This window comes from Callionymus lyra, chromosome 8 (assembly GCF_982586985.1).
Source record: "Callionymus lyra chromosome 8, fCalLyr1.hap1.1, whole genome shotgun sequence".
NCBI lineage: Eukaryota > Metazoa > Chordata > Actinopteri > Syngnathiformes > Callionymidae > Callionymus > Callionymus lyra.
Window position 1 is genome coordinate 12,652,553 of NC_141825.1, and position 19,954 is coordinate 12,672,506.

Consider the following 19,954-nt stretch of genomic DNA (forward strand, 5'->3'; position numbering starts at 1 on the left):
AATGGAAAAAAAGGTCGGAATACTTAAGTATGATATCAGACGCACCATGTGAGCGCAGAAAATTGTTGCCTAAATGCTTAAAATGCCGTTTTTTGAAGGCTCGAAAAAAGTTCTATTTCGACCGATATTTTTTTCTCAAACTTTTAAAAATGGCCCAAAAATCGACGCGTCCGAAAATGGAAAAAATGGTCGGAATACTTAAGTATGATATCAGACGCACCATGTGAGCGCAGAAAATTGTTACCTAAATGCTTAAAATGCCGTTTTTTGAAGGCTCGAAAAAAGGTCTATTTCGACCGATTTTTTTTTCTCAAACTTTAAAAAATGGCCCAAAATCGACGTGCCCGAAAATGGAAAAAAAGGTCGGAATACTTAAGTATGATATCAGACGCACCATGTGAGCGCAGAAAATTGTTGCCTAAATGCTTAAAATGCCGTTTTTTGAAGGCTCGAAAAAAGGTCTATTTCGACCGATTTTTTTTTGTCAAACTTTAAAAAATGGCCCAAAATCGACGCGTCCGGAAATGGAAAAAAGGTCGGAATACTTAAGTATGATATCAGACGCACCATGTGAGCGCAGAAAATTGTTGCCTAAATGCTTAAAATGCCGTTTTTTGAAGGCTCGAAAAAAGGTCTATTTCGACCGATTTTTTTTTCTCAAACTTTAAAAAATGGCCCAAAATCGACGCGCCCGAAAATGGAAAAAAAGGTCGGAATACTTAAGTATGATATCAGACGCACCATGTGAGCGCAGAAAATTGTTGCCTAAATGCTTAAAATGCCGTTTTTTGAAGGCTCGAAAAAAGTTCTATTTCGACCGATTTTTTTTTCTCAAACTTTTAAAAATGGCCCAAAAATCGACGCGTCCGAAAATGGAAAAAAAGGTCGGAATACTTAAGTATGATATCAGACGCACCATGTGAGCGCAGAAAATTGTTGCCTAAATGCTTAAAATGCCGTTTTTTGAAGGCTCGAAAAAAGGTCTATTTCGACCGATTTTTTTTTCTCAAACTTTAAAAAATGGCCCAAAATCGACGTGCCCGAAAATGGAAAAAAAGGTCGGAATACTTAAGTATGATATCAGACGCACCATGTGAGTGCAGAAAATTGTTGCCTAAATGCTTAAAATGCCGTTTTTTGAAGGCTCAAAAAAAGGTCTATTTCGACCGATTTTATTTTCTCAAACTTTAAAAAATGGCCCAAAATCGACGCGTCCGGAAATGGAAAAAAGGTCGGAATACTTAAGTATGATATCAGACGCACCATGTGAGCGCAGAAAATTGTTGCCTAAATGCTTAAAATGCCGTTTTTTGAAGGCTCGAAAAAAGGTCTATTTCGACCGATTTTTTTTTCTCAAACTTTAAAAAAATGGCCCAAAATCGACGTGCCCGAAAATGGAAAAAAAGGTCGGAATACTTAAGTATGATATCAGACGCACCATGTGAGCGCAGAAAATTGTTGCCTAAATGCTTAAAATGCCGTTTTTTGAAGGCTCGAAAAAAGGTCTATTTCGACCCATTTTTTTTTCTCAAACTTTAAAAAATGGCCCAAAATCGACGCGTCCGAAAATGGAAAAAAAGGTCGGAATACTTAAGTATGATATCAGACGCACCATGTGAGCGCAGAAAATTGTTGCCTAAATGCTTAAAATGCCGTTTTTTGAAGGCTCGAAAAAAGGTCTATTTCGACCGATTTTTTTTTCTCAAACTTTAAAAAATGGCCCAAAATCGACGTGCCCGAAAATGGAAAAAAAGGTCGGAATACTTAAGTATGATATCAGACGCACCATGTGAGCGCAGAAAATTGTTGCCTAAATGCTTAAAATGCCGTTTTTTGAAGGCTCGAAAAAAGGTCTATTTCGACCGATTTTTTTTTCTCAAACTTTAAAAAATGGCCCAAAATCGACGCGCCCGAAAATGGAAAAAAAGGTTGGAATACTTAAGTATGATATCAGACGCACCATGTGAGCGCAGAAAATTGTTGCCTAAATGCTTAAAATGCCGTTTTTTGAAGGCTCGAAAAAAGGTCTATTTCGACCGATTTTTTTTTCTCAAACTTTAAAAAATGGCCCAAAATCGACGCGTCCGAAAATGGAAAAAAAGGTCGGAATACTTAAGTATGATATCAGACGCACCATGTGAGCGCAGAAAATTGTTGCCTAAATGCTTAAAATGCCGTTTTTTGAAGGCTCGAAAAAAGGTCTATTTCGACCGATTTTTTTTTTCTCAAACTTTAAAAAATGGCCCAAAATCGACGTGCCCGAAAATGGAAAAAAAGGTCGGAATACTTAAGTATGATATCAGACGCACCATGTGAGCGCAGAAAATTGTTGCCTAAATGCTTGAAATGCCGTTTTTTGAAGGCTCGAAAAAAGGTCTATTTCGACCGATTTTTTTTTCTCAAACTTTAAACAATGGCCCAAAATCGACGTGCCCGAAAATGGAAAAAAAGGTCGGAATACTTAAGTATGATATCAGACGCACCATGTGAGCGCAGAAAATTGTTGCCTAAATGCTTAAAATGCCGTTTTTTGAAGGCTCGAAAAAAGGTCTATTTCGACCGATTTTTTTTTCTCAAACTTTAAAAAATGGCCCAAAATCGACGTGCCCGAAAATGGAAAAAAAGGTCGGAATACTTAAGTATGATATCAGACGCACCATGTGAGCGCAGAAAATTGTTGCCTAAATGCTTAAAATGCCGTTTTTTGAAGGCTCGAAAAAAGGTCTATTTCGACCGATTTTTTTTTCTCAAACTTTAAAAAATGGCCCAAAATCGACGCGTCCGAAAATGTAAAAAAAGGTCGGAATACTTAAGTATGATATCAGACGCACCATGTGAGCGCAGAAAATTGTTGCCTGAATGCTTAAAATGTTGGTTTTTGAAGGCTCGAAAAAAGGTCTATTTCGACCCATTTTTTTTTCTCAAACTTTAAAAAATGGGCAAAAATAGACGTGTCCGAAAATGGAAAAAAAGGTCGGAATACTTAAGTATGATATCAGACACACCATGTGAGCGCAGAAAATTGTTGCCTAAATGCTTAAAATGCCGTTTTTTGAAGGCTCGAAAAAAGGTCTATTTCGACCGATTTTTTTTTCTCAAACTTTAAAAAATGGCCCAAAATCGACGTGCCCGAAAATGGAAAAAAAGGTCGGAATACTTAAGTATGATATCAGACGCACCATGTGAGCGCAGAAAATTGTTGCCTAAATGCTTAAAATGCCGTTTTTTGAAGGCTCGAAAAAAGGTCTATTTCGACCGATTTTTTTTTCTCAAACTTAAAAAAATGGCCCAAAATCGACGCGTCCGAAAATGGAAAAAAAGGTCGGAATACTTAAGTATGATATCAGACGCACCATGTGAGCGCAGAAAATTGTTGCCTAAATGCTTAAAATGCCGTTTTTTGAAGGCTCGAAAAAAGGTCTATTTCGACCGATTTTTTTTCTCAAACTTTAAAAAATGGCCCAAAATCGACGTGCCCGAAAATGGAAAAAAAGGTCGGAATACTTAAGTATGATATCAGACGCACCATGTGAGCGCAGAAAATTGTTGCCTAAATGCTTAAAATGCCGTTTTTTGAAGGCTCGAAAAAAGGTCTATTTCGACCGATTTTTTTTTTCTCAAACTTTAAAAAATGGCCAAAAATCGACGCGTCCGAAAATGGAAAAAAGGTCGGAATACTTAAGTATGATATCAGACGCACCATGTGAGCGCAGAAAATTGTTGCCTAAATGCTTAAAATGCCGTTTTTTGAAGGCTCGAAAAAAGGTCTATTTCGACCGATTTTTTTTTCTCAAACTTTAAAAAATGGCACAAAATCGACGTGCCCGAAAATGGAAAAAAAGGTCGGAATACTTAAGTATGATATCAGACGCACCATGTGAGCGCAGAAAATTGTTGCCTAAATGCTTAAAATGCCGTTTTTTGAAGGCTCGAAAAAAGGTCTATTTCGACCGATTTTTTTTTCTCAAACTTTAAAAAATGGCCCAAAATCGACGTGCCCGAAAATGGAAAAAAAGGTCGGAATACTTAAGTATGATATCAGACGCACCATGTGAGCGCAGAAAATTGTTGCCTAAATGCTTAAAATGCCGTTTTTTGAAGGCTCGAAAAAAGGTCTATTTCGACCGATTTTTTTTTCTCAAACTTTAAAAAATGGCCCAAAATCGACGCACCCGAAAATGGAAAAAAAGGTCGGAATACTTAAGTATGATATCAGACGCACCATGTGAGCGCAGAAAATTGTTGCCTAAATGCTTAAAATGCCGTTTTTTGAAGGCTCGAAAAAAGGTCTATTTCGACCGATTTTTTTTTCTCAAACTTTAAAAAATGGCCCAAAATCGACGTGCCCGAAAATGGAAAAAAAGGTCGGAATACTTAAGTATGATATCAGACGCACCATGTGAGCGCAGAAAATTGTTGCCTAAATGCTTAAAATGCCGTTTTTTGAAGGCTCGAAAAAAGGTCTATTTCGACCGATTTTTTTTTCTCAAACTTTAAAAAATGGCCCAAAATCGACGCGTCCGAAAATGGAAAAAAAGGTCGGAATACTTAAGTATGATATCAGACGCACCATGTGAGCGCAGAAAATTGTTGCCTAAATGCTTAAAATGCCGTTTTTTGAAGGCTCGAAAAAAGGTCTATTTCGACCGATTTTTTTTTCTCAAACTTTAAAAAATGGCCCAAAATCGACGTGCCCGAAAATGGAAAAAAAGGTCGGAATACTTAAGTATGATATCAGACGCACCATGTGAGCGCAGAAAATTGTTGCCTAAATGCTTAAAATGCCGTTTTTTGAAGGCTCGAAAAAAGGTCTATTTCGACCGATTTTTTTTTCTCAAACTTTAAAAAATGGCCCAAAATCGACGTGCCCGAAAATGGAAAAAAAGGTCGGAATACTTAAGTATGATATCAGACGCACCATGTGAGCGCAGAAAATTGTTGCCTAAATGCTTAAAATGCCGTTTTTTGAAGGCTCGAAAAAAGGTCTATTTCGACCGTTTTTTTTTTCTCAAACTTTAAAAAATGGCCCAAAATCGACGCCTCCGAAAATGGAAAAAAAGGTCGGAATACTTAAGTATGATATCAGACGCACCATGTGAGCGCAGAAAATTGTTGCCTAAATGCTTAAAATGCCGTTTTTTGAAGGCTCGAAAAAAGGTCTATTTCGACCGATTTTTTTTTCTCAAACTTTAAAAAATGGCCCAAAATCGACGTGCCCGAAAATGGAAAAAAGGTCGGAATACTTAAGTATGATATCAGACGCACCATGTGAGCGCAGAAAATTGTTGCCTAAATGCTTAAAATGCCGTTTTTTGAAGGCTCGAAAAAAGGTCTATTTCGACCGATTTTTTTTTCTCAAACTTTAAAAAATGGCCACAAATAAACGTGCCCGAAAATGGAAAAAAAGGTCGGAATACTTAAGTATGATATCAGACGCACCATGTGAGCGCAGAAAATTGTTGCCTAAATGCTTAAAATGCCGTTTTTTGAAGGCTCGAAAAAAGTTCTATTTCGACCGATTTTTTTTTCTCAAACTTTTAAAAATGGCCCAAAAATCGACGCGTCCGAAAATGGAAAAAAAGGTCGGAATACTTAAGTATGATATCAGACGCACCATGTGAGCGCAGAAAATTGTTGCCTAAATGCTTAAAATGCCGTTTTTTGAAGGCTCGAAAAAAGGTCTATTTCGACCATTTTTTTTTTCTCAAACTTTAAAAAATGGCCCAAAATCGACGTGCCCGAAAATGGAAAAAAAGGTCGGAATACTTAAGTATGATATCAGACGCACCATGTGAGTGCAGAAAATTGTTGCCTAAATGCTTAAAATGCCGTTTTTTGAAGGCTCGAAAAAAGGTCTATTTCGACCGATTTTTTTTTCTCAAACTTTAAAAAATGGCCCAAAATCGACGCGTCCGGAAATGGAAAAAAGGTCGGAATACTTAAGTATTATATCAGACGCACCATGTGAGCGCAGAAAATGGTTGCCTAAATGCTTAAAATGCCGTTTTTTGAAGGCTCGAAAAAAGGTCTATTTCGACCCATTTTTTTTTCTCAAACTTTAAAAAATGGCCCAAAATCGACGCGTCCGAAAATGGAAAAAAAGATCGGAATACTTAAGTATGATATCAGACGCACCATGTGAGCGCAGAAAATTGTTGCCTAAATGCTTAAAATGCCGTTTTTTGAAGGCTCGAAAAAAGGTCTATTTCGACCGATTTTTTTTTCTCAAACTTTAAAAAATGGCCCAAAATCGACGTGCCCGAAAATGGAAAAAAAGGTCGGAATACTTAAGTATGATATCAGACGCACCATGTGAGCGCAGAAAATTGTTGCCTAAATGCTTAAAATGCCGTTTTTTGAAGGCTCGAAAAAAGGTCTATTTCGACCGATTTTTTTTTCTCAAACTTTAAAAAATGGCCCAAAATCGACGCGCCCGAAAATGGAAAAAAAGGTCGGAATACTTAAGTATGATATCAGACGCACCATGTGAGCGCAGAAAATTGTTGCCTAAATGCTTAAAATGCCGTTTTTTGAAGGCTCGAAAAAAGGTCTATTTCGACCGATTTTTTTTTCTCAAACTTTAAAAAATGGCCAAAATCGACGCGTCCGAAAATGGAAAAAAAGGTCGGAATACTTAAGTATGATATCAGACGCACCATGTGAGCGCAGAAAATTGTTGCCTAAATGCTTAAAATGCCGTTTTTTGAAGGCTCGAAAAAAGGTCTATTTCGACCGATTTTTTTTTCTCAAACTTTAAAAAATGGCCCAAAATCGACGTGCCCGAAAATGGAAAAAAAGGTCGGAATACTTAAGTATGATATCAGACGCACCATGTGAGCGCAGAAAATTGTTGCCTAAATGCTTGAAATGCCGTTTTTTGAAGGCTCGAAAAAAGGTCTATTTCGACCGATTTTTTTTTCTCAAACTTTAAAAAATGGCCCAAAATCGACGTGCCCGAAAATGGAAAAAAAGGTCGGAATACTTAAGTATGATATCAGACGCACCATGTGAGCGCAGAAAATTGTTGCCTAAATGCTTAAAATGCCGTTTTTTGAAGGCTCGAAAAAAGGTCTATTTCGACCGATTTTTTTTTCTCAAACTTTAAAAAATGGCCCAAAATCGACGCGTCCGAAAATGTAAAAAAAGGTCGGAATACTTAAGTATGATATCAGACGCACCATGTGAGCGCAGAAAATTGTTGCCTAAATGCTTAAAATGCCGTTTTTTGAAGGCTCGAAAAAAGGTCTATTTCGACCGATTTTTTTTTCTCAAACTTTAAAAAATGGCCCAAAATCGACGCGTCCGAAAATGGAAAAAAAGGTCGGAATACTTAAGTATGATATCAGACGCACCATGTGAGCGCAGAAAATTGTTGCCTAAATGCTTAAAATGCCGTTTTTTGAAGGCTCGAAAAAAGGTCTATTTCGACCGATTTTTTTTTCTCAAACTTTAAAAAATGGCCCAAAATCGACGTGCCCGAAAATGGAAAAAAAGGTCGGAATACTTAAGTATGATATCAGACGCACCATGTGAGCGCAGAAAATTGTTGCCTAAATGCTTAAAATGCCGTTTTTTGAAGGCTCGAAAAAAGGTCTATTTCGACCGATTTTTTTTTCTCAAACTTTAAAAAATGGCCCAAAATCGATGTGCCCGAAAATGGAAAAAAAGGTCGGAATACTTAAGTATGATATCAGACGCACCATGTGAGCGCAGAAAATTGTTGCCTAAATGCTTAAAATGCCGTTTTTTGAAGGCTCGAAAAAAGGTCTATTTCGACCGATTTTTTTTTCTCAAACTTTAAAAAATGGCCCAAAATCGATGTGCCCGAAAATGGAAAAAAAGGTCGGAATACTTAAGTATGATATCAGACGCACCATGTTAGCGCAGAAAATTGTTGCCTAAATGCTTAAAATGCCGTTTTTTGAAGGCTCGAAAAAAGGTCTATTTCGACCGATTTTTTTTTCTCAAACTTTAAAAAATGGCCCAAAATCGACGCGTCCGAAAATGGAAAAAAAGGTCGGAATACTTAAGTATGATATCAGACGCACCATGTGAGCGCAGAAAATTGTTGCCTAAATGCTTAAAATGCCGTTTTTTGAAGGCTCGAAAAAAGGTCTATTTCGACCGATTTTTTTTTCTCAAACTTTAAAAAATGGCCCAAAATCGACGTGCCCGAAAATGGAAAAAAAGGTCGGAATACTTAAGTATGATATCAGACGCACCATGTGAGCGCAGAAAATTGTTGCCTAAATGCTTAAAATGCCGTTTTTTGAAGGCTCGAAAAAAGGTCTATTTCGACCGTTTTTTTTTTCTCAAACTTTAAAAAATGGCCCAAAATCGACGCCTCCGAAAATGGAAAAAAAGGTCGGAATACTTAAGTATGATATCAGACGCACCATGTGAGCGCAGAAAATTGTTGCCTAAATGCTTAAAATGCCGTTTTTTGAAGGCTCGAAAAAAGGTCTATTTCGACCGATTTTTTTTTCTCAAACTTTAAAAAATGGCCCAAAATCGACGTGCCCGAAAATGGAAAAAAGGTCGGAATACTTAAGTATGATATCAGACGCACCATGTGAGCGCAGAAAATTGTTGCCTAAATGCTTAAAATGCCGTTTTTTGAAGGCTCGAAAAAAGGTCTATTTCGACCGATTTTTTTTTCTCAAACTTTAAAAAATGGCCACAAATAAACGTGCCCGAAAATGGAAAAAAAGGTCGGAATACTTAAGTATGATATCAGACGCACCATGTGAGCGCAGAAAATTGTTGCCTAAATGCTTAAAATGCCGTTTTTTGAAGGCTCGAAAAAAGTTCTATTTCGACCGATTTTTTTTTCTCAAACTTTTAAAAATGGCCCAAAAATCGACGCGTCCGAAAATGGAAAAAAAGGTCGGAATACTTAAGTATGATATCAGACGCACCATGTGAGCGCAGAAAATTGTTGCCTAAATGCTTAAAATGCCGTTTTTTGAAGGCTCGAAAAAAGGTCTATTTCGACCGTTTTTTTTTTCTCAAACTTTAAAAAATGGCCCAAAATCGACGTGCCCGAAAATGGAAAAAAAGGTCGGAATACTTAAGTATGATATCAGACGCACCATGTGAGTGCAGAAAATTGTTGCCTAAATGCTTAAAATGCCGTTTTTTGAAGGCTCGAAAAAAGGTCTATTTCGACCGATTTTTTTTTCTCAAACTTTAAAAAATGGCCCAAAATCGACGCGTCCGGAAATGGAAAAAAGGTCGGAATACTTAAGTATTATATCAGACGCACCATGTGAGCGCAGAAAATGGTTGCCTAAATGCTTAAAATGCCGTTTTTTGAAGGCTCGAAAAAAGGTCTATTTCGACCCATTTTTTTTTCTCAAACTTTAAAAAATGGCCCAAAATCGACGCGTCCGAAAATGGAAAAAAAGATCGGAATACTTAAGTATGATATCAGACGCACCATGTGAGCGCAGAAAATTGTTGCCTAAATGCTTAAAATGCCGTTTTTTGAAGGCTCGAAAAAAGGTCTATTTCGACCGATTTTTTTTTCTCAAACTTTAAAAAATGGCCCAAAATCGACGTGCCCGAAAATGGAAAAAAAGGTCGGAATACTTAAGTATGATATCAGACGCACCATGTGAGCGCAGAAAATTGTTGCCTAAATGCTTAAAATGCCGTTTTTTGAAGGCTCGAAAAAAGGTCTATTTCGACCGATTTTTTTTTCTCAAACTTTAAAAAATGGCCCAAAATCGACGCGCCCGAAAATGGAAAAAAAGGTCGGAATACTTAAGTATGATATCAGACGCACCATGTGAGCGCAGAAAATTGTTGCCTAAATGCTTAAAATGCCGTTTTTTGAAGGCTCGAAAAAAGGTCTATTTCGACCGATTTTTTTTTCTCAAACTTTAAAAAATGGCCAAAATCGACGCGTCCGAAAATGGAAAAAAAGGTCGGAATACTTAAGTATGATATCAGACGCACCATGTGAGCGCAGAAAATTGTTGCCTAAATGCTTAAAATGCCGTTTTTTGAAGGCTCGAAAAAAGGTCTATTTCGACCGATTTTTTTTTCTCAAACTTTAAAAAATGGCCCAAAATCGACGTGCCCGAAAATGGAAAAAAAGGTCGGAATACTTAAGTATGATATCAGACGCACCATGTGAGCGCAGAAAATTGTTGCCTAAATGCTTGAAATGCCGTTTTTTGAAGGCTCGAAAAAAGGTCTATTTCGACCGTTTTTTTTTTCTCAAACTTTAAAAAATGGCCCAAAATCGACGTGCCCGAAAATGGAAAAAAAGGTCGGAATACTTAAGTATGATATCAGACGCACCATGTGAGTGCAGAAAATTGTTGCCTAAATGCTTAAAATGCCGTTTTTTGAAGGCTCGAAAAAAGGTCTATTTCGACCGATTTTTTTTTCTCAAACTTTAAAAAATGGCCCAAAATCGACGCGTCCGGAAATGGAAAAAAGGTCGGAATACTTAAGTATTATATCAGACGCACCATGTGAGCGCAGAAAATGGTTGCCTAAATGCTTAAAATGCCGTTTTTTGAAGGCTCGAAAAAAGGTCTATTTCGACCCATTTTTTTTTCTCAAACTTTAAAAAATGGCCCAAAATCGACGCGTCCGAAAATGGAAAAAAAGATCGGAATACTTAAGTATGATATCAGACGCACCATGTGAGCGCAGAAAATTGTTGCCTAAATGCTTAAAATGCCGTTTTTTGAAGGCTCGAAAAAAGGTCTATTTCGACCGATTTTTTTTTCTCAAACTTTAAAAAATGGCCCAAAATCGACGTGCCCGAAAATGGAAAAAAAGGTCGGAATACTTAAGTATGATATCAGACGCACCATGTGAGCGCAGAAAATTGTTGCCTAAATGCTTAAAATGCCGTTTTTTGAAGGCTCGAAAAAAGGTCTATTTCGACCGATTTTTTTTTCTCAAACTTTAAAAAATGGCCCAAAATCGACGCGCCCGAAAATGGAAAAAAAGGTCGGAATACTTAAGTATGATATCAGACGCACCATGTGAGCGCAGAAAATTGTTGCCTAAATGCTTAAAATGCCGTTTTTTGAAGGCTCGAAAAAAGGTCTATTTCGACCGATTTTTTTTTTCTCAAACTTTAAAAAATGGCCAAAATCGACGCGTCCGAAAATGGAAAAAAAGGTCGGAATACTTAAGTATGATATCAGACGCACCATGTGAGCGCAGAAAATTGTTGCCTAAATGCTTAAAATGCCGTTTTTTGAAGGCTCGAAAAAAGGTCTATTTCGACCGATTTTTTTTTCTCAAACTTTAAAAAATGGCCCAAAATCGACGTGCCCGAAAATGGAAAAAAAGGTCGGAATACTTAAGTATGATATCAGACGCACCATGTGAGCGCAGAAAATTGTTGCCTAAATGCTTAAAATGCCGTTTTTTGAAGGCTCGAAAAAAGGTCTATTTCGACCGATTTTTTTTTCTCAAACTTTAAAAAATGGCCCAAAATCGACGCGTCCGAAAATGTAAAAAAAGGTCGGAATACTTAAGTATGATATCAGACGCACCATGTGAGCGCAGAAAATTGTTGCCTAAATGCTTAAAATGCCGTTTTTTGAAGGCTCGAAAAAAGGTCTATTTCGACCGATTTTTTTTTCTCAAACTTTAAAAAATGGCCCAAAATCGACGCGTCCGAAAATGGAAAAAAAGGTCGGAATACTTAAGTATGATATCAGACGCACCATGTGAGCGCAGAAAATTGTTGCCTAAATGCTTAAAATGCCGTTTTTTGAAGGCTCGAAAAAAGGTCTATTTCGACCGATTTTTTTTTCTCAAACTTTAAAAAATGGCCCAAAATCGACGTGCCCGAAAATGGAAAAAAAGGTCGGAATACTTAAGTATGATATCAGACGCACCATGTGAGCGCAGAAAATTGTTGCCTAAATGCTTAAAATGCCGTTTTTTGAAGGCTCGAAAAAAGGTCTATTTCGACCGATTTTTTTTTCTCAAACTTTAAAAAATGGCCCAAAATCGATGTGCCCGAAAATGAAAAAAAAAGGTCGGAATACTTAAGTATGATATCAGACGCACCATGTGAGCGCAGAAAATTGTTGCCTAAATGCTTAAAATGCCGTTTTTTGAAGGCTCGAAAAAAGGTCTATTTCGACCGATTTTTTTTTCTCAAACTTTAAAAAATGGCCCAAAATCGATGTGCCCGAAAATGGAAAAAAAGGTCGGAATACTTAAGTATGATATCAGACGCACCATGTGAGCGCAGAAAATTGTTGCCTAAATGCTTAAAATGCCGTTTTTTGAAGGCTCGAAAAAAGGTCTATTTCGACCGATTTTTTTTTCTCAAACTTTAAAAAATGGCCCAAAATCGACGCGTCCGAAAATGGAAAAAAAGGTCGGAATACTTAAGTATGATATCAGACGCACCATGTGAGCGCAGAAAATTGTTGCCTAAATGCTTAAAATGCCGTTTTTTGAAGGCTCGAAAAAAGGTCTATTTCGACCGATTTTTTTTTCTCAAACTTTAAAAAATGGCCCAAAATCGATGTGCCCGAAAATGGAAAAAAAGGTCGGAATACTTAAGTATGATATCAGACGCACCATGTGAGCGCAGAAAATTGTTGCCTAAATGCTTAAAATGCCGTTTTTTGAAGGCTCGAAAAAAGTTATATTTCGACCGATTTTTTTTTCTCAAACTTTAAAAAATGGCCCAAAATCGACGTGCCCGAAAATGGAAAAAAAGGTCGGAATACTTAAGTATGATATCAGACGCACCATGTGAGCGCAGAAAATTGTTGCCTAAATGCTTAAAATGCCGTTTTTTGAAGGCTCGAAAAAAGGTCTATTTCGACCGATTTTTTTTTCTCAACCTTTAAAAAATGGCCCAAAATCGACGTGCCCGAAAATGGAAAAAAAGGTCGGAATACTTAAGTATGATATCAGACGCACCATGTGAGCGCAGAAAATTGTTGCCTAAATGCTTAAAATGCCGTTTTTTGAAGGCTCGAAAAAAGGTCTATTTCGACCGATTTTTTTTTCTCAAACTTTAAAAAATGGCCCAAAATCGACGTGCCCGAAAATGGAAAAAAAGGTCGGAATACTTAAGTATGATATCAGACGCACCATGTGAGCGCAGAAAATTGTTGCCTAAATGCTTACAATGCCGTTTTTTGAAGGCTCGAAAAAAGGTCTATTTCGACCGATTTTTTTTTCTCAAACTTTAAAAAATGGCCCAAAATCGACATGCCCGAAAATGGAAAAAAAGGTTGGAATACTTAAGTATGATATCAGACGCACCATGTGAGCGCAGAAAATTGTTGCCTAAATGCTTAAAATGCCGTTTTTTGAAGGCTCGAAAAAAAGGTCTATTTCGACCGATTTTTTTTTCTCAAACTTTAAAAAATGGCCCAAAATCGACGTGCCCGAAAATGGAAAAAAAGGTCGGAATACTTAAGTATGATATCAGACGCACCATGTGAGCGCAGAAAATTGTTGCCTAAATGCTTAAAATGACGCTTTTGAAGGCTCGAAAAAAGGTCTATTTCGACCGATTTTTTTTTCTCAAACTTCAAAAAATGGCCCAAAATCGACGTGCCCGAAAATGGAAAAAAAGGTCGGAATACTTAAGTATGATATCAGACGCACCATGTGAGCGCAGAAAATTGTTGCCTAAATGCTTAAAATGCCGTTTTTTGAAGGCTCGAAAAAAGGTCTATTTCGACCGATTTTTTTTTCTCAAACTTTAAAAAATGGCCCAAAATCGACGTGCCCGAAAATGGAAAAAAAGGTCGGAATACTTAAGTATGATATCAGACGCACCATGTGAGCGCAGAAAATTGTTGCCTAAATGCTTAAAATGCCGTTTTTTGAAGGCTCGAAAAAAGGTCTATTTCGACGGATTTTTTTTTCTCAAACTTTAAAAAATGGCCCAAAATCGACGTGCCCGAAAATGGAAAAAAAGGTCGGAATACTTAAGTATGATATCAGACGCACCATGTGAGCGCAGAAAATTGTTGCCTAAATGCTTAAAATGCCGTTTTTTGAAGGCTCGAAAAAAGTTCTATTTCGACCGATTTTTTTTTCTCAAACTTTAAAAAATGGCCCAAAATCGACGTGCCCGAAAATGGAAAAAAAGGTCGGAATACTTAAGTATGATATCAGACGCACCATGTGAGCGCAGAAAATTGTTGCCTAAATGCTTAAAATGCCGTTTTTTGAAGGCTCGAAAAAAGGTCTATTTCGACCGATTTTTTTTTCTCAAACTTTAAAAAATGGCCCAAAATCGACGTGCCCGAAAATGGAAAAAAAGGTCGGAATACTTAAGTATGATATCAGACGCACCATGTGAGCGCAGAAAATTGTTGCCTAAATGCTTACAATGCCGTTTTTTGAAGGCTCGAAAAAAGGTCTATTTCGACCGATTTTTTTTTCTCAAACTTTAAAAAATGGCCCAAAATCGACGTGCCCGAAAATGGGAAAAAAGGTCGGAATACTTAAGTATGATATCAGACGCACCATGTGAGCGCAGAAAATTGTTGCCTAAATGCTTAAAATGCCGTTTTTTGAAGGCTCGAAAAAAGGTCTATTTCGACCGATTTTTTTTTTCTCAAACTTTAAAAAATGGCCCAAAATCGACATGCCCGAAAATGGAAAAAAAGGTCGGAATACTTAAGTATGATATCAGACGCACCATGTGAGCGCAGAAAATTGTTGCCTAAATGCTTAAAATGCCGTTTTTTGAAGGCTCGAAAAAAGGTCTATTTCGACCGATTTTTTTTTCTCAAACTTTAAAAAATGGCCCAAAATCGACGTGCCCGAAAATGGAAAAAAAGGTCGGAATACTTAAGTATGATATCAGACGCACCATGTGAGCGCAGAAAATTGTTGCCTAAATGCTTAAAATGCCGTTTTTTGAAGGCTCGAAAAAAGGTCTATTTCGACCGATTTTTTTTTCTCAAACTTTAAAAAATGGCCCAAAATCGACATGCCCGAAAATGGAAAAAAAGGTCGGAATACTTAAGTATGATATCAGACGCACCATGTGAGCGCAGAAAATTGTTGCCTAAATGCTTAAAATGCCGTTTTTTGAAGGCTCGAAAAAAGGTCTATTTCGACCGATTTTTTTTTCTCAAACTTTAAAAAATGGCCCAAAATCGACGCGTCCGAAAATGGAAAAAAAGGTCGGAATACTTAAGTATGATATCAGACGCACCATGTGAGCGCAGAAAATTGTTGCCTAAATGCTTAAAATGCCGTTTTTTGAAGGCTCGAAAAAAGGTCTATTTCGACCGATTTTTTTTTCTCAAACTTTAAAAAATGGCCCAAAATCGACGCGTCCGAAAATGGAAAAAAAGGTCGGAATACTTAAGTATGATATCAGACGCACCATGTGAGCGCAGAAAATTGTTGCCTAAATGCTTAAAATGCCGTTTTTTGAAGGCTCGAAAAAAGGTATATTTCGACCGATTTTTTTTTCTCAAACTTTAAAAAATGGCCCAAAATCGACGCGTCCGAAAATGGAAAAAAAGGTCGGAATACTTAAGTATGATATCAGACGCACCATGTGAGCGCAGAAAATTGTTGCCTAAATGCTTAAAATGCCGTTTTTTGAAGGCTCGAAAAAAGGTATATTTCGACCGATTTTTTTTTCTCAAACTTTAAAAAATGGCCCAAAATCGACGTGCCCGAAAATTGAAAAAAAGGTCGGAATACTTAAGTATGATATCAGACGCACCATGTGAGCGCAGAAAATTGTTGCCTAAATGCTTAAAATGCCGTTTTTTGAAGGCTCGAAAAAAGGTCTATTTCGACCGATTTTTTTTTCTCAAACTTTAAAAAATGGCCCAAAATCGACGTGCCCGAAAATGGAAAAAAAGGTCGGAATACTTAAGTATGATATCAGACGCACCATGTGAGCGCAGAAAATTGTTGCCTAAATGCTTACAATGCCGTTTTTTGAAGGCTCGAAAAAAGGTCTATTTTGACCGATTTTTTTTTCTCAAACTTTAAAAAATGGCCCAAAATCGACGTGCCCGAAAATGGAAAAAAAGGTCGGAATACTTAAGTATGATATCAGACGCACCATGTGAGCGCAGAAAATTGTTGCCTAAATGCTTAAAATGCCGTTTTTTGAAGGCTCGAAAAAAGGTCTATTTCGACCGATTTTTTTTCTCAAACTTTAAAAAATGGCCCAAAATCGACGTGCCCGAAAATGGAAAAAAAGGTCGGAATACTTAAGTATGATATCAGACGCACCATGTGAGCGCAGAAAATTGTTGCCTAAATGCTTAAAATGCCGTTTTTTGAAGGCTTTAAAAAATGACCCAAAATCGACGTGCCCGAAAATGGAAAAAAAGGTCGGAATACTTAAGTATGATATCAGACGCACCATGTGAGCGCAGAAAATTGTTGCCTAAATGCTTAAAATGCCGTTTTTTGAAGGCTCGAAAAAAGGTATATTTCGACCGATTTTTTTTTCTCAAACTTTAAAAAATGGCCCAAAATCGACGCGTCCGAAAATGGAAAAAAAGGTCGGAATACTTAAGTATGATATCAGACGCACCATGTGAGCGCAGAAAATTGTTGCCTAAATGCTTAAAATGCCGTTTTTTGAAGGCTCGAAAAAAGGTCTATTTCGACCGATTTTTTTTTCTCAAACTTTAAAAAATGGCCCAAAATCGACGCGTCCGAAAATGGAAAAAAAGGTCGGAATACTTAAGTATGATATCAGACGCACCATGTGAGCGCAGAAAATTGTTGCCTAAATGCTTAAAATGCCGTTTTTTGAAGGCTCGAAAAAAGGTCTATTTCGACCGATTTTTTTTTCTCAAACTTTAAAAAATGGCCCAAAATCGACGTGCCCGAAAATGGAAAAAAAGGTCGGAATACTTAAGTATGATATCAGACGCACCATGTGAGCGCAGAAAATTGTTGCCTAAATGCTTAAAATGCCGTTTTTTGAAGGCTCGAAAAAAGGTCTATTTCGACCGATTTTTTTTTCTCAAACTTTAAAAAATGGCCCAAAATCGACATGCCCGAAAATGGAAAAAAAGGTCGGAATATTTAAGTATGATATCAGACGCACCATGTGAGCGCAGAAAATTGTTGCCTAAATGCTTAAAATGCCGTTTTTTGAAGGCTCGAAAAAAGGTCTATTTCGACCGATTTTTTTTTCTCAAACTTTAAAAAATGACCCAAAATCGACGTGCCCGAAAATGGAAAAAAAGGTCGGAATACTTAAGTATGATATCAGACGCACCATGTGAGCGCAGAAAATTGTTGCCTAAATGCTTAAAATGCCGTTTTTTGAAGGCTCGAAAAAAGGTCTATTTCGACCGATTTTTTTTTCTCAAACTTTAAAAAATGGCCCAAAATCGACGCGTCCGAAAATGGAAAAAAAGGTCGGAATACTTAAGTATGATATCAGACGCACCATGTGAGCGCAGAAAATTCTTGCCTAAATGCTTATAATGCCGTTTTTTGAAGGCTCGAAAAAAGGTCTATTTCGACCGTTTTTTTTTTTCTCAAACTTTAAAAAATGGCCCAAAATCGACGCGTCCGAAAATGGAAAAAAAGGTCGGAATACTTAAGTATGATATCAGACGCACCATGTGAGCGCAGAAAATTGTTGCCTAAATGCTTAAAATGCCGTTTTTTGAAGGCTCGAAAAAAGGTCTATTTCGACCGATTTTTTTTTCTCAAACTTTAAAAAATGGCCCAAAATCGACGTGCCCGAAAACTGAAAAAAAGGTCGGAATACTTAAGTATGATATCAGACGCACCATGTGAGCGCAGAAAATTGTTGCCTAAATGCTTAAAATGCCGTTTTTTGAAGGCTCGAAAAAAGGTCTATTTCGACCGATTTTTTTTTCTCAAACTTTAAAAAATGGCCCAAAATCGACGTGCCCGAAAATGGAAAAAAAGGTCGGAATACTTAAGTATGATATCAGACGCACCATGTGAGCGCAGAAAATTGTTGCCTAAATGCTTAAAATGCCGTTTTTTGAAGGCTCGAAAAAAGTTCTATTTCGACCGATTTTTTTTTCTCAAACTTTAAAAAATGGCCCAAAATCGACGTGCCCGAAAATGGAAAAAAAGGTCGGAATACTTAAGTATGATATCAGACGCACCATGTGAGCGCAGAAAATTGTTGCCTAAATGCTTAAAATGCCGTTTTTTGAAGGCTCGAAAAAAGGTCTATTTCGACCGATTTTTTTTTCTCAAACTTTAAAAAATGGCCCAAAATCGACGTGCCCGAAAATGGAAAAAAAGGTCGGAATACTTAAGTATGATATCAGACGCACCATGTGAGCGCAGAAAATTGTTGCCTAAATGCTTAAAATGCCGTTTTTTGAAGGCTCGAAAAAAGGTCTATTTCGACCGATTTTTTTTCTCAAACTTTAAAAAATGGCCCAAAATCGACGTGCCCGAAAATGGAAAAAAAGGTCGGAATACTTAAGTATGATATCAGACGCACCATGTGAGCGCAGAAAATTGTTGCCTAAATGCTTAAAATGCCGTTTTTTGAAGGCTCGAAAAAAGTTCTATTTCGACCGATTTTTTTTTCTCAAACTTTAAAAAATGGCCCAAAATCGACGTGCCCGAAAATGGAAAAAAAGGTCGGAATACTTAAGTATGATATCAGACGCACCATGTGAGCGCAGAAAATTGTTGCCTAAATGCTTAAAATGCCGTTTTTTGAAGGCTCGAAAAAAGTTCTATTTCGACCGATTTTTTTTTCTCAAACTTTAAAAAATGGCCCAAAATCGACGTGCCCGAAAATGGAAAAAAAGGTCGGAATACTTAAGTATGATATCAGACGCACCATGTGAGCGCAGAAAATTGTTGCCTAAATGCTTAAAATGCCGTTTTTTGAAGGCTCGAAAAAAGGTCTATTTCGACCGATTTTTTTTTCTCAAACTTTAAAAAATGGCCCAAAATCGACGTGCCCGAAAATGTAAAAAAAGGTCGGAATACTTAAGTATGATATCAGACGCACCATGTGAGCGCAGAAAATTGTTGCCTAAATGCTTAAAATGCCGTTTTTTGAAGGCTCGAAAAAAGGTCTATTTCGACCGATTTTTTTTTCTCAAACTTTAAAAAATGGCCCAAAATCGACGTGCCCGAAAATGGAAAAAAAGGTCGGAATATTTAAGTATGATATCAGACGCACCATGTGAGCGCAGAAAATTGTTGCCTAAATGCTTAAAATGCCGTTTTTTGAAGGCTCGAAAAAAGGTCTATTTCAACCGATTTTTTTTTCTCAAACTTTAAAAAATGACCCAAAATCGACGTGCCCGAAAATGGAAAAAAAGGTCGGAATACTTAAGTATGATATCAGACGCACCATGTGAGCGCAGAAAATTGTTGCCTAAATGCTTAAAATGCCGTTTTTTGAAGGCTCGAAAAAAGTTCTATTTCGACCGATTTTTTTTTCTCAAACTTTAAAAAATGGCCCAAAATCGACGTGCCCGAAAATGGAAAAAAAGGTCGGAATACTTAAGTATGATATCAGACGCACCATGTGAGCGCAGAAAATTGTTGCCTAAATGCTTAAAATGCCGTTTTTTGAAGGCTCGAAAAAAGGTCTATTTCGACCGATTTTTTTTTCTCAAACTTTAAAAAATGGCCCAAAATCGACGTGCCCGAAAATGGAAAAAAAGGTCGGAATACTTAAGTATGATATCAGACGCACCATGTGAGCGCAGAAAATTGTTGCCTAAATGCTTAAAATGCCGTTTTTTGAAGGCTCGAAAAAAGGTCTATTTCGACCGATTTTTTTTTCTCAAACTTTAAAAAATGGCCCAAAATCGACGTGCCCGAAAATGGAAAAAAAGGTCGGAATACTTAAGTATGATATCAGACGCACCATGTGAGCGCAGAAAATTGTTGCCTAAATGCTTAAAATGCCGTTTTTTGAAGGCTCGAAAAAAGTTCTATTTCGACCGATTTTTTTTTCTCAAACTTTAAAAAATGGCCCAAAATC